This window comes from Camellia sinensis, chromosome 8 (assembly GCF_055761805.1).
Source record: "Camellia sinensis isolate YWXY chromosome 8, ASM5576180v1, whole genome shotgun sequence".
Classification (NCBI taxonomy): Eukaryota; Viridiplantae; Streptophyta; class Magnoliopsida; order Ericales; family Theaceae; genus Camellia; species Camellia sinensis.
In genome coordinates this window covers 161,294,018-161,307,761 of record NC_138968.1, presented here as the reverse complement: position 1 = coordinate 161,307,761, position 13,744 = coordinate 161,294,018, and the positions used below count along the sequence as shown (strand labels likewise).

Sequence of the window (13,744 nt, the reverse complement as noted above, 5' to 3'; positions counted from 1 at the left end):
CAACAAAGAGAGAGAGGAGAAAGAAGGTGAAAAAGAACCTCAAGGTTATGTCTGGGTATGTCCTTTGCTTCGTTTTTCTTCTTCTTTCATCACTTCAAAGGTCCTCTCTCTCTCTGTGTTTTTCGTCTCTATCGCAGTTCATCTCTCTCTCTCTCTCTCTCTCTCTCTCTCTCTGTGTTTTTTGTCTCTATCACAGTTCATCTCTCTCTCTCTCTCTCTCTCTCTCGCAGATCGTCCCCTTGCTAATCGTCATCGTCTCCTCTGCCTTCATCTTTACCTTCTCTCACTCGCGCTCTCTCTCTCTCTCTCTGACCTTTTGTCACGATATATATCTAATATATAAGTAAAATAAATATATAAGATAAAACATATAAAATCTTTAAATAAATATAAAATATATATATTAGATAAAACATATAAAATCTTTAAATAAATATATATATTTAAAAAATAAAAAAATAAAAAACATTAACACATTATTATTTAATATATATCATATATATACATATAAATATATAATAAAAAAATAAAAATATTAATATATATAATCTTTATAATATATTTACATAAAAAAAACAGTAACACATATAAATATAATATATATATATATATATGAGTATATATTATACATATTAATAACAAAAACACACACATATGTAAAATAAAATAAAATAAATTAACAATAACACATTATTTAAAAAATATAATAAATAAATAAAATAATTAATATGTATTAAAATAAAAATATGTGATAACCTAGTTCCGTATTACGCTAATTGATCTTTATTATGAATGTGATTATGTGTTTGATATGATTTTGAGTGTCATTTATATGAATATATGTAGTTTTGAATTTCTATCTGTTTACTGTAGGAAAATCTATTCGATTCGCTGCTCTAGAATTTAAGTTGAAGGCCTTATCGGCCACAGAAGTCAAAATTGACTACACCATTGTGATTGGCATAATTTTTAGAGCTTATGGTGAAATTTAATTAGAAATTTATTCGGATCAAAATAATTAGATTTAGAATGATTAACTAGAGCATTATTAGGTCAAGTTTGGCATCTTCCAAAAAATCCAAAAAGTCAAAAAGTCACTATCCTATTTAAGTCACATCATCTCATTTAAGTCACATCACCTCTCTAACACATCATTTCAAACCCAACCCAAATCCAACCCATATTTCATAAAAAGTCAAAAAGTGCACTTATTTAGTCTTCCCAAACTTGGCCTTATTAACCTTAATCAATTTGATTTAGTGGGAGACTATATAAAAAGGGGGCATTATACTCTCATTCATTTGGTTTTGAGCTCATTTCACTCATTTGGCTAAGATTAGCTCTCTAGAGAGCGAGGGCCGAATTTAGTGAGAGAGAGAGGGGCCAACATTGAAGAATTGCAAGAGGGTTCAAGAACTAAGGGGATTAGCTCAAGATTTAGCTATAATTGGAAGAATTGAAGCTCCTAGGTGAATAATCAACCCTTGATTCATAAATTTGAGTTTGTAATCATGTAAATTCAAGTAATTATGTGACCAAGAACAAGAATTGAGTAACGAAGTTACTCATCTCTCTCTCTCTCTAAAAAACCTCTCTCTTTCTAAACCTCCACCCCGGGTCTCGCTGTTGGCCAGCCGGCCGTCGCCTTTGGCGATGGCGGTCGGCTGGCCTCACCTCTTTCGTGCATGATCGTTGTTTTCCGTCTTAATAAACTTGAATCCCCATTGTTTTTCCTTTTCTTTTTCAGTTCTCTTGGGTGTTTGGGGTGGGTTTCAGCCTTGGAGGGTTTCCGCCATGGTAGGCGCCTTGATTATGGGTGGGTTGGTTTTGTTTTGGAACTTCATTCGTGCGCTTCTACGCAAGTGGGAGTTTGAGGGGTGGATTCCAGTCAGATCTGTGGAGGTCGGTGTTGGGCCGAATAAAGGGTTGATCCAAATCTGTTTTGGAGCTTCATTCGTTCGGCTCTGTCATTCTAATGTAGCTCTGGTGTTCGGCAATCTCTAGAGAGGGTGTTTGTTCTTGGGGGAGTTCGGAGTGGGTGAAGTCCGGCGTGGGAGTTCCGGCCATAAGAGTGCGAGTAGTAGAACAGCAGATCATGGGTGATGTACTGCAAAGGAAGCAGTGCTATGGGGTGGGAGTTTCCGGCCGTAGAGCTCGAGTAGCAGCATAGCAGATCGGGAGAAATGTCAAGCGTGGGTGATGTACTGCAAAGGGAGCAGTGCTTCGGAGTAGGAGCTCCGGCTGTAGAGCTCGAGTAGCAGCACAGCAGATCGGGGCACTTCCGGCAATGGAGATGTCAGACGTGGGAGAAGGCTGGGGAAAGGAGTTCTTCAGGCGTGGGTGAAGGCTGGTCAGGAGCAGGTCAGCTAAGAGTTCTTTAGGCGTGGGAGAAGGCTGGTCAGGAGCAGGTCTGCAGGCGTGGGTTGTTGGAAAGAGTGTGTTTGGGTGGTGTGGGCTTTGGGAATGATTAGTTTTATTTTAAAAATTTTGTAAGCAGGTGGACGTGGGGAGCAGCTTGGTTTTGGGCAGTGTGGTTTGATTTTGCAGGGATTCATGTTTTTTATCTTCTCGTTAAGTCCTTCTTAACTTTTTATTTTTATTTTTTAAAAAAAAAAAATTTCGTGAGGCCAATGGGTTGGTTGTATGAATGCGAGTAGCAGTAGTAGGGGTAATTTGTACTTTTCGAATCTCTCTCGATGCATGTCATCTTCCTGTACCTTTAATTTCATGCTGTTAATGAAATTTTTCTTTGCCGATCAAAAAAAAAAAAAAAAGAACAAGAATTGAGTAGTGATTGATGAATTTGAAGTCAATAGATGCATGCATGTAAGAAATTGCTATGAATTTCTATGTTTGAGCGTAAAGTGTGTAATCCATGTTGAATTTTTATTGAAGTCCATGTTTTTGATCATCTCTTCACCAATTAAGTTGAGGATAAAGGGTATATCCCACATGCAAGTGCAAATCATGGAGGTGTGAGTCTTGAATGTATGAATTTGGTATGTTGATGATGAGCTTGAAATAATTTGAGGCATGCATGTAATTGATTCATGGGAGTTGAACTTCATAATGTGATAATTTGGTGTTTGTATCATGTTAGTAAATGTATATGAGAGTTATGAGTCGTCATATGCAAGAAACATAAGTTTGAATTCAAGTTTGAAGCTCAGTTAGCTTGCTGGGAAACCCAGAATTCGGTATGTCCGCTCAAGCGGGGGATTCGCCGCTCGAGCGTGAAATGCTGGTTCCCAGCACTTTTGCAGACATGGATGTCCGCTCGAGCAGGTATATTCACGCTCAAGTTGGGAGCCATGTAGTGTGACATTCACGCTCGACCATAGAAATGAGATAACTAGTATTTTTGCAGATCACCAGGGTCCGCTCGAGCGGCAGAACCCACGCTCGAGCGGGGACCCCTGTTTCAGAAAATTTGTAAAGGTGTTCTGTGTTTCATTTTCCGTTCTCTTTCGCTGCTAAGTACTCTTAGGCATGCATTGAGCATTATGAATGAATTAAAGGAATAAGAAAGAAGCCTAAGAGGGATGTATGAATTAAGAACGAATTGAATTGATTGTGACCCATATGTGTTATGTAATGTATAGGGTCGAGCTCCAGGGCAAATTTACCGGCAGAACACTGTGAGTAATATCTTAGTAAAGATATTTTGAAGTATGTTATTTGTCCAGTTGCTCATTCCCATATAAGTCTTATAAGTTGTTAATTTGAATTGTGGACAAATGTTTGTTATGCCATATGGTTGGGCCAAAGGCCGTTGGATACAATTGATTGGGCCGAAGGCCGTTTGACATGCATGAATGTTGGGCCAAAAGTCGTTTGACATGAATGAATAAATGAGCCGAAGGCTGTTTGATATGAATGAATGGGCCAAAGGCCGTTTGACATGAATGAATGGGCCAAAGGCTGTTTGACACGAATGAGTGGGCCAGAGGCCGTTTGACATGAATGAATGGGCCAAAGGCCATTTCACACGAATGAATGGGCCAAAGGCCGTTTCACACGAATGATTAGGCCAAAAGCCGTCGAACAGGAACGATTGGGCCAAAGGCCGTCGGATATGAATGAATTGGGTCCGAGGCCGTTTGATGTGTTTGGAACCGCAGTCACTTGACCTATATATATATACTAGATAGAAATATGAATTGGGCCCAAGGCCGTCTGATGTATGTTGTTCTAAATACCGTTCGTGTATCTTTTTTATTTGATATTATTCACTGGACTTTCGCTTACGCTCATTCATGTGTCTATAGGTGAGCCAAGGGAGGTCCAAACCCAACCTCAGTGAAGTTTGTGTGAAACAGTCAAGGTTTTGAAGAGTAAACCCATACGTCTCACGCACGAGACTTGTTATCGCCCTTCTTCTATTTTGTTATATTTTGTCATGTTGGCGAAAACTTTGGATTACGGTTGTATATAGCTTTGATTGGCTAACCATAACTTAAATGATCCTGTTGTGTAAAGCTTATATGTTAACTTTTCTTGATGCGAGTTATTAATGTATGTTTGTGAAATGTTATAACGTGCCAAGTAAGCACAACTCTATGGACAAAAGTTTGAAATTGCTTCCGTTTGACCCCCTTAACTCTGTTAAAATATATCTGATTCGGTTTAAGGCCGTAGGTAATCTCATAATTACTGGCCGGTTATGTCCTTAATCCATGGGGGCGGGTTCGGGTCATGACAGAGTGGTATCAGAGCATGAGTTAATAACTCACACACTTGTCCAAATAATAAGCAATAAGCGTCTAGAAAAGATCTAGGATGCATTCATGTGATAAGTATGAATCTGAAAGCATCTAAAATACGCTTAAATGTTTTAATGTGAACAATTATGTGTTATAAGTTTGTGATTTGCTTACATTGCAAATTATTTGAATATGTATGCTCTTTAGTACACGCATACCTGTGAATCTTTTGTATAAAGTATAATGGAAATCTAATCAGATGGTGAGAACAAGTAGTGATGAGATAGAAAAGTCCTCTACTGCCAGAATGGATAGGATGGAAAGATTAATCCAGGAAATGGCAGAAAATTGAGGCAACAACAACAGTGACAACAACAGTGGCAGCAACCACATCCTCCACCTCCTCCTCCTTCGACACCACCTGTGCCAGACTTACAGAATGATGACCGAATAATAGCTCTCACCAAGGAGTTTAAGAAAATGAAACCGCCACAGTTTCATGGGGGATTAGATCCGTTGAAGGCCGAAGCATGGGTTCTCGGCATTGAAAAGCTATTTGAAGTGTTTCCTCGTACAGAGACACAGAAAGTACTTCTAGCCATCTTTATGCTCGAAGATGAGGCAAGAAGATGGTGGATGTTAATTCGTGAGAATCATAAAGAAATTGGCTGGGCGAAATTTCTAGAAATTTTCTACGACAAATACTTTCGACAATGTGTCTATGACAGGAAGGTATCAGAGTTCATGGAACTTAAACAAGACAGTATGACCATAGCTGAGTATGAGGCCAAATTCACTAAGTTGGCCAGGTTTGCACCACATGTGATCGATACCGACTACAAGAAAGCGAGACATTTTGAAGGTGGGCTTCGAAGTGATATTTTAGAAAGGGTAAATGTCCTGAAGCTGGAAACCTATATTGGGGTGCTAGACTGGGCCATAATATCAGAGGCTAACATAGCTAGACAGACCAGATCAACAACCGACTGGAATGGTGGCAAAAGACAGGGCTTCTTTTCGAAGAAGAAATTTTCAAAGAAGCAAAACACGGGCTCCTCAAGTACTTCAAATTCTTCCCGAGATACATCTCCTATGTGCAATATTTGTAGTAAAAGGCAACGTGGGGTTTGTTACCGTGTGTCGGGAGCCTGTTTTAAATGTGGTAAACAAGGGCACATGGCCAGAGACTGTAACCAGAACCGTGGAAAATTAGCTGTTAGCTCAACAGCATCCATCCCAAAACCAGGAAATACTACGAGATCTACTACTACCGGAGATACCGTGAGGCAAGGGAGAGTTTTCGCGCTTGTTCCGAGCGATATACGGAATGCTAACGCAGTTGTCTCAGGTACTATTTCTATATGTAATCAGGATGTTTTTGTGTTAATTGACTCCGAATCAACACACTCTTTCGTAATATGTGCATTTGCATCTAGACTGAGTAGACCTCTAGAATTATTGTTATATCTGCTATGTGTATCTGCTCCATCCGGGGAATCTGTATAATGTGAATCCGTATATTGTTTTTGTGACATGCGAATTGGGAATGCTATTCTGTATGTGGATTTGTTGCCCTTGAACTTTAGGCACTTTGATATAATTCTAGGCATGGATTGGTTAACTAAATATTGTGCCACCATTGATTGTGTAACAAAACGGGTTGTGTTTAAACCACCGGAACAGGAAGAAATTGTGTTTGTGGGTAACGAGGTAGTGCCTCCACCTTATTTGATATCTGCAATGAAAGCACGTAAATTAATCAGGAAAGGGTGCCAGGGTTATTTGTGTTGTGTGCTATCTAAACAATCTGTGAATGTTGAATTGAACAATATCCCTATTGTTAGAGAATTTCCAGATGTGTTTCCAAATGAATTACCAGGGGAATTGGTGGACAGGAAGATAGAGCTTACTATTGAAATTATGCCAGGCACTCAACCTATTTCCAAAACTCCCTACAGAATGGCTACTGCTGAAATGAAAGAACTGAAAGAACAGTTGCAAGACCTGCTTGACAAAGGGTTTATCCGACCTAGCACCTCACCATAGGGTGCACCAATGTTGTTTGTGAAAAAGAAAGATGGAACCTTGCATTTGTGTATCGACTATCGAGAATTGAACAAGGTAAAAATAAAGAATAAATATCCCCTACCTCGTATTGATGACCTGTTTGACCAGTTGCAGGGATCACAAGTGTTTTCCAAAATTAATTTGAGATCCGGGTATCATCAGTTGAAAGTGAAAGTAGAAGATGTTGAGAAAACCACGTTTCGAACAAAGTATGGCCATTATGAATTTCTTGTTATGCCATTTGGGGCAACTAATGCTCCGGCAGCGTTTATGGACTTAATGAACCGAATTTTTAAAACATACCTTGATGAATTTGTTATGGTTTTTATTGATGACATTTTGATATACTCCAAGAATAGACTTAGACATGAACAACATCTGAGGACTGTGTTACAGATACTTAGCGAAAAAAGGTTATTTGCTAAACTAAAGAAATGCGAATTTTGGTTGGATGAAGCAATCTTTTTAGGGCATGTGATCAACAAGGAGGGAATATCAGTGGACCCGCAGAAAATAGAGGCGATTGTGAATTGGCCTACACCGACAAATGTAACAGAAATCCGCAGTTTCATGGGCTTAGCTGGGTACTACAGAAGATTTGTAAAAGACTTTTCAAAAATAGTTGTGCCTCTTACCTAACAGACACGGAAAAAGCAACCGTTTGAATGGAATGACGAAAGAGAATCTGTCTTTCATGAACTGAAAACGAGACTGACCACTGCACCAGTATTGACATTGCCCACGGGCACAGAAAATTTTATAATTTTCAATGATGCATCTTATAAAGGTTGGGTTGTGTACTACTGCAGAACGGAAGGGTAATTGCCTACGCCTCTCGGCAGTTGAGGCCACATGAGAAGAACTACCCAACACATGATTTAGAATTGGCCGCAGTTGTTTTTGCTTTGAAAATCTGGCGGCACTGTTTGTATGGGGCAAAATGTGAAATCTACACAGATCACAAGAGCCTGAAATACTTCTTTACACAGAAGGAGCTGAATATGCGACAGAGAAGATGGCTTGAACTGATAAAGGACTATGACCTTGAGATCCAGTATCACCCTAGGAAAGCCAATACAGTTGCTGATGCCTTGAGCAAGAAATCGATGGGGAGTTTGGCTTGTTTACTTACTGAACAGAAAGAGATCTTGCAAGATTTTGAGAAGTTCGAGATAGAAATGGTATCGTTTGAACAGGACGGATTGATAGCCGTCATTTCAGTTGAACCAACAATAATCTCTGAAATTAAACTGAGGCAAAAAGAGGATGAATTCCTCAAGAAAGTGATTGATGAATTTGAGACAAGTCCGAAGGCAGAGTTCAGCCTTGAAAATGAAGTGTTGAAATTTCAAAACTAAATGTGTGTCCCAAATGTTCCAGAACTAAAGAAGAGAATTCTAGATGAAGCCCATAAATCTGCGTTTCCTATGCATGCGGGTAATAACAAAATGTATCGGGATTTTAAACAAAGCTATTGGTGGCCCAAAATAAAGAAAGAAATTGCAGAATATGTGTCCAAGCGCCTTCAATGTCAGCAAGTTAAAGCTGAACATCAGAAATCAGGAGGTCTGCTTGAGCCTCCCTATTCCTTAATGGAAGTGGGAGCATGTGACTATGGACTTTGTTGTTGGTCTACCCCGAACACCTCGACGTATGGATTCTATCTGAGTTGTAGTGGATAGACAGACTAAATTTGCACATTTTCTACCTGTCAGAACTACATTTGATGCTTATAAATTGGCTACTATATATGTTGATGAGATTGTCCGTTTACAAGGAGTCCCGGTATCCATTGTCTCGGATAGAGATCCGAAATTTATGTCTAGATTGTGGAAAAGTTTGCAAAAAGCTATGGGAACAGAATTAAGGTTTAGTACCTCATTCCACCCGCAGACTGACGATATCAGAACGAACAATTCAGACCTTAGAAGACATGCTTCGGATGTATGCTTTAGATTTCCAAGGGAGTTGGGAAAATTACCTGCCACTAGCAGAGTTTGTATATAATAGCAGCTTCCACTCCAGCATTGGTATGGCACCGTACGAGGCTTTATATGGTAGAAGGTGTAGATCACCGATTTGTTGGACAGAAGTTAAAGACAGGGCCTTGCTTGGGCTTGAAATTGTGCAAGACACTTCTGAAAAGATCAAGATTATTCAGCAAAGGCTCAAGACGGCCCAGGGTCAGCAAAAGAATTATGCAGATGTTCGAAGAAGACCTCTTAAGTGTGAGGTTGGTGACCATGTGTTTATTCGCGTGACTCCGATGAAAGGCCAAGTCAGGTTTGGAAAAAAGGGTAAGTTGTCGCCCCGTTACATTGGGTCGTTTCAAATTTTGGAAAGACTTGGTCCAGTTGCTTATAGAGTTGCTTTGCCACCGGGATTTAAGCAAATCCATAATGTGTTTCATGTGTCAATGTTAAGGGGTTATCTTCGAGATCCCCTTCACGTGATTGATTATCACTAGATAGCTCTTGATGAAAATATGGAATACGCAGAATGGCCGAAACGAATCATCGACCGGCAAGTGAAACAGTTAAGAAGCAAGTCCATTCCGATGGTGAAAGTAACATGGAAAGAACACTACGGGATGGACGCCACATGGGAAAAAGAGGATGAAATGCGACCATGCTATCCACATTTGTTTCCCGACGAAGGTAAAATAAGTTTGGAGGACCAAACTTCCTAAAGAATGGAAGACTGTGATAACCCAGTTCCGTAATACGCTAATTGATCTTTATTATGAATGTGATTATGTGTTTGATATGATTTTGAGTTCTATTTATATGAATATATGTGGTTTTAAATTTCTATCTGTTCACTGTAAGAAAATCTGTTCGATTCGCTGCTCTAGAATTTAAATTAAGGCCTTAACGGCCACAGAAGCCAAAATTGACTACGCCATTGTGATTAGCATAATTTTTAGAGCCTATGGTGAAATTTAATTAGAAATTTATTCGGATCAAAATAATTAGATTCAGAATGATTAACTAGAGCACTATTATTAACCTTAATCGATTTGATTTAGTGGGAGACTAAAAAAGGGGCATTACACTCGCATTCATTTGGTTTTGAGCTCATTTCACTCATTTGCCTAAGATTAGCTCTCTAGAGAGAGAGAGGGTCGAATTTAGTGGGAGAGAGGGGCCAACATTGAAGAATTGCAAGAGGATTCAAGAACTAAGGGGATTAGCTCAAGATTTAGCTATAATTAGAAAAATTGAAGCTCCTAGGTGAGTAATCAACTCTTGATTCATGAATTTGAGTATGTAATCATGTAAATTCAAGTAATTATGTGACCAAGAACAAGAATTGAGTTGTAATTGATGAATTTGAAGTCAATAGATGCATGCATGTAAGAAATTGCTATGAATTTCCATGTTTGAGCGTAAAGTGTGTAATCCATGTTGAATTTTGATTGAAGTCCATGTTTTTGATCATCTCTTCACCAATTAAGTTGAGGATAAAGGGTATATCCCACATGCTAGTGCAAATCATGGAGGTGTGAGTCTTGAATGTATGAATTTGTTATGTTGGTGATGAGCTTGGAATAATTTGAGGCATGCATGTAATTGATTCATGGGAGTTGAACTTCATAATGTGGTAATTTGGTGTTTGTATCATGTTAGTAAATGTATATGAGAGTTATGAGTTGTCATATGCAAGAAACATAAGTTTGAATGCAAGTTTGAAGCTCAGTCAGCTTGCTGGGAAACCCAAAATCCGATATGTCCGCTCGAGCGGGGGATTCGCCACTCGAGCGTGAAATGCTGGTTCCCGGCACTTTTGCAGACATGGATGTCCGCTCGAGCGGGTATATTCACGTTCAAGTTGGGAGCCATGTAGTGTGACATTCACGCTCAACCGTAGAAATGAGATAACCAGTATTTTTGCAGGCCACCAAGGTCCGCTCGAGTTCAGTGCTTGATTTAATGTGTATGAGAGAAAAAGTGATTTTGGAAAGTAGGTAACCAAACAAAATTTTGAGATTTTTTTTGAAAAAATTTGTTTGGTTTGATTACTCTTGAAAATTTGTTTGTAGAGAATTTTTCCCAAAATTTTTTCTGAAAAACAAACCAAACAAGGTTGTAATATTCTCCTCGCAAATTCCAATAGACATTATATTGAAATTTACCGTCGCACAACTCAAAAATTTAGAAGTAATTTTGCATCCACATGCACGACCATGATTCAAAATGTGACTGTGAAGTACTCGACGTAACCATGAAATACATACAGACATGCCAATTAATGCAATAAGTTGAACCCAAAAATAAAAGAAAATGTGCTACGTGAAGCTTGTCATTGAAAACTACTACAAACACAAATGTGATGTGACACTTTCTGCATGTCCTGTTGTGTCCTACATATTCATTGCACATTCACAGTTCAAACATGTAATATTCTCCTCGTGAATTCCAATAGACATTATAATGAAATTTATTATCACACAACTCAGAAATTTAGAAGTAATTTCGCACCCACATACATGACCATGATTCAAAAAGTGAATGTGAAATACTCCATGTGACCATGAATACTGTCAGACATGCCAATTCCTTTAATAATCTGAACCCAAAAATAAAAGAAAATGTGTTACGTGAAGATTGCCAACGAAAACTATTATTAACACAAACGTAACCTCTTCATATGCTTATATGAAATCACAACCACACAACCCAAATCATGTTACATTTTTTGTTTCTCTTCATGTCACAATCTACAAACACTATCCCTCGAATATCTTGACAAATTCACAAACATGTAAGCAGATCAACATAGGACGTGGCACCAGCCACGTCCGACAACTTACTTATATATTTGAGTGAAAACAACCAAACGACATCGTACAACATGTGGCACTATACACACAATCTAACTTACATGTGCTTCTACTCACATCCGACACTAATTTCATATTGGGCCACAATCACATTCATTAACTGTACAACACACAACACCAAGACGTGGCACCATTCACATTCAACAACTGATTTTTTAAAGTTAAGCCCCATAACCAAACAACATCGTACTGCAATGAGAAACTCCCAAAATAGTCTACCAAACCCAATACTATGCTCGGATTGAAAAAAAACAAATAAAATCATTAATGAATGTGACTGTGGCCCCCAAAATAGTCTAGCAAACCTAATACAATAACGAATCAAGCACAAATCACTCACACTGGTCAACCCGCAGAACCCCCATCGTACAACCCCAACATACATACTATTTCCAATTCGGAAATTGTAAAATCAATTATTCATCACAATTCTCATAAAACATACAACTAACAAAATAGATTACCACTGAAGGTCACATAAACCCTAGTTTTGGGTTGTTAATAAAAATCAAATAAATGAACATTGCAAAACAGGGGCAAATCCACACTTACATTTCGGAGTCATCATTCCTTCTCCTTCACCGGAAACGGTAACCGTTATCACCTTCCCCTCGAACGTCTCCGTCGAATCGCGTCCCTTCTTCTGTTTGTGGTGAGTTTCGAAATGTTATCAACTGAATCAGCCGTTTACATTAGCGTAGAGGCACAAAACATATCTATTTCTTTTTTACCTTACAATTTTGCCAAACTGATCCTTTGATTTCCACAAATAACGTGTTTTTTGAATTTCAAAGTTAATGTATATGGATATGATCTATAGTAACATTCATTTTCCTATATATGATTTTCATATTATTTATGATATTAAGAACTACTATTAAGGGTAAATGTGTCAAGTAACTTCCCATAGGACTTATGAGAATATAAGTTTTTACTTAAGACTATATGTAACATAAGTGTCTGAAATAAGACTTATAAATAATTCTCATTTTTTTTTCTTAAATTGATAAAAAAAAATAATAATAATTGTGTGGGTAATTTTCTGATCACACTGCCAAATTAGTACTTAGCTGGAGAGCACCAGCAGAAAGATTAAGCCCGAACGACCTGCAACAGAAAGAAGAGTTTCCGGCGGTGGCTCGTCCACCCGGGGGCACTCCGACGATCAAGTTAGTACTCAATATCTCTCAAAGATAACCAATAGTGCTTAACTCACTATTCAGAATACAAAAAGCATACCTTAGACCCATGGGGCTGCCTCCCTTTTATCGCCAACACAATCCTAGTCCCAATAGGAGCCTAGCTCTAATGGACTTAGGATTACTGCTAATCTTGGACTCCCAGTAGGATTAGGATAAACTCTTTAAGAGTCTCATCTTTACCCAAACTGAAGTCTTCTCCCATTCTAGGACTCTTGTCCCTTATCCGCTTATCTTGGATTCCGACATCTTCACAGATAACCTCGGCCTAGCCGAGATCATCTCGACATCATGACCATGACACGTGGCACCTCGGCTGGCACTCTAGTGACACCTCGGCCACGTGTCGTCATTCAAAAATTATGTCCCCACAACTGCCCCCTAGGTTCTATTACCTCGGCATCCTGAGGTGATGAAACCTATATCGTTCCTTCCTTTAATCATGATCCCGGTTTAACGTCAACTTGTAAACTTTTCTCAAGTTTCAGCAAGTGTTAAACATAATCTCGGTTTAACTTCAACTTGTAAACTTTTCTCAAGTTTCAAAAAGTGTTAAACATCATCCCGGTTTAACTTCAACTTGTAAACTTTTCTCAAGTTTCAACAAGTGTTAAACATCATCTCGATTTAACTTCTACTTGTAAACTTTTATCAAGTTTCAACAAGCGTTAAACATAATCTCTGTTTAACTTCAACTTGTAAACTTTTCTCAAGTTTCAACAAGTGTTAAACATCATCTCGGTTTAACTTCAACTTGTAAACTTTTCTCAAGTTTTAACAAGTGTTAAACATCATCTCGGTTTAACTTCAACTTGTAAACTTTTCTCAAGTTTCAACAAGTGTTAAACATCATCTCGGTAAACTCTTCTCTTCTCGGACTTAATCATCTTAGGCCGAGATCTTGTCTTCTCGGATCTGGGATCTGAGATCTG

At 38.5% G+C, this 13,744-nt stretch overlaps 1 long non-coding RNA gene across 1 annotated transcript in view; it reads right to left on the bottom strand.

Moving 5' to 3' along the window:
- The window catches only part of LOC114310151 (uncharacterized), a 46,763-nt gene that overhangs the window by 3,304 nt on the left and 29,715 nt on the right, over nucleotides 1-13,744 (bottom strand). The gene's annotated exons all lie outside the window — the stretch shown is intronic.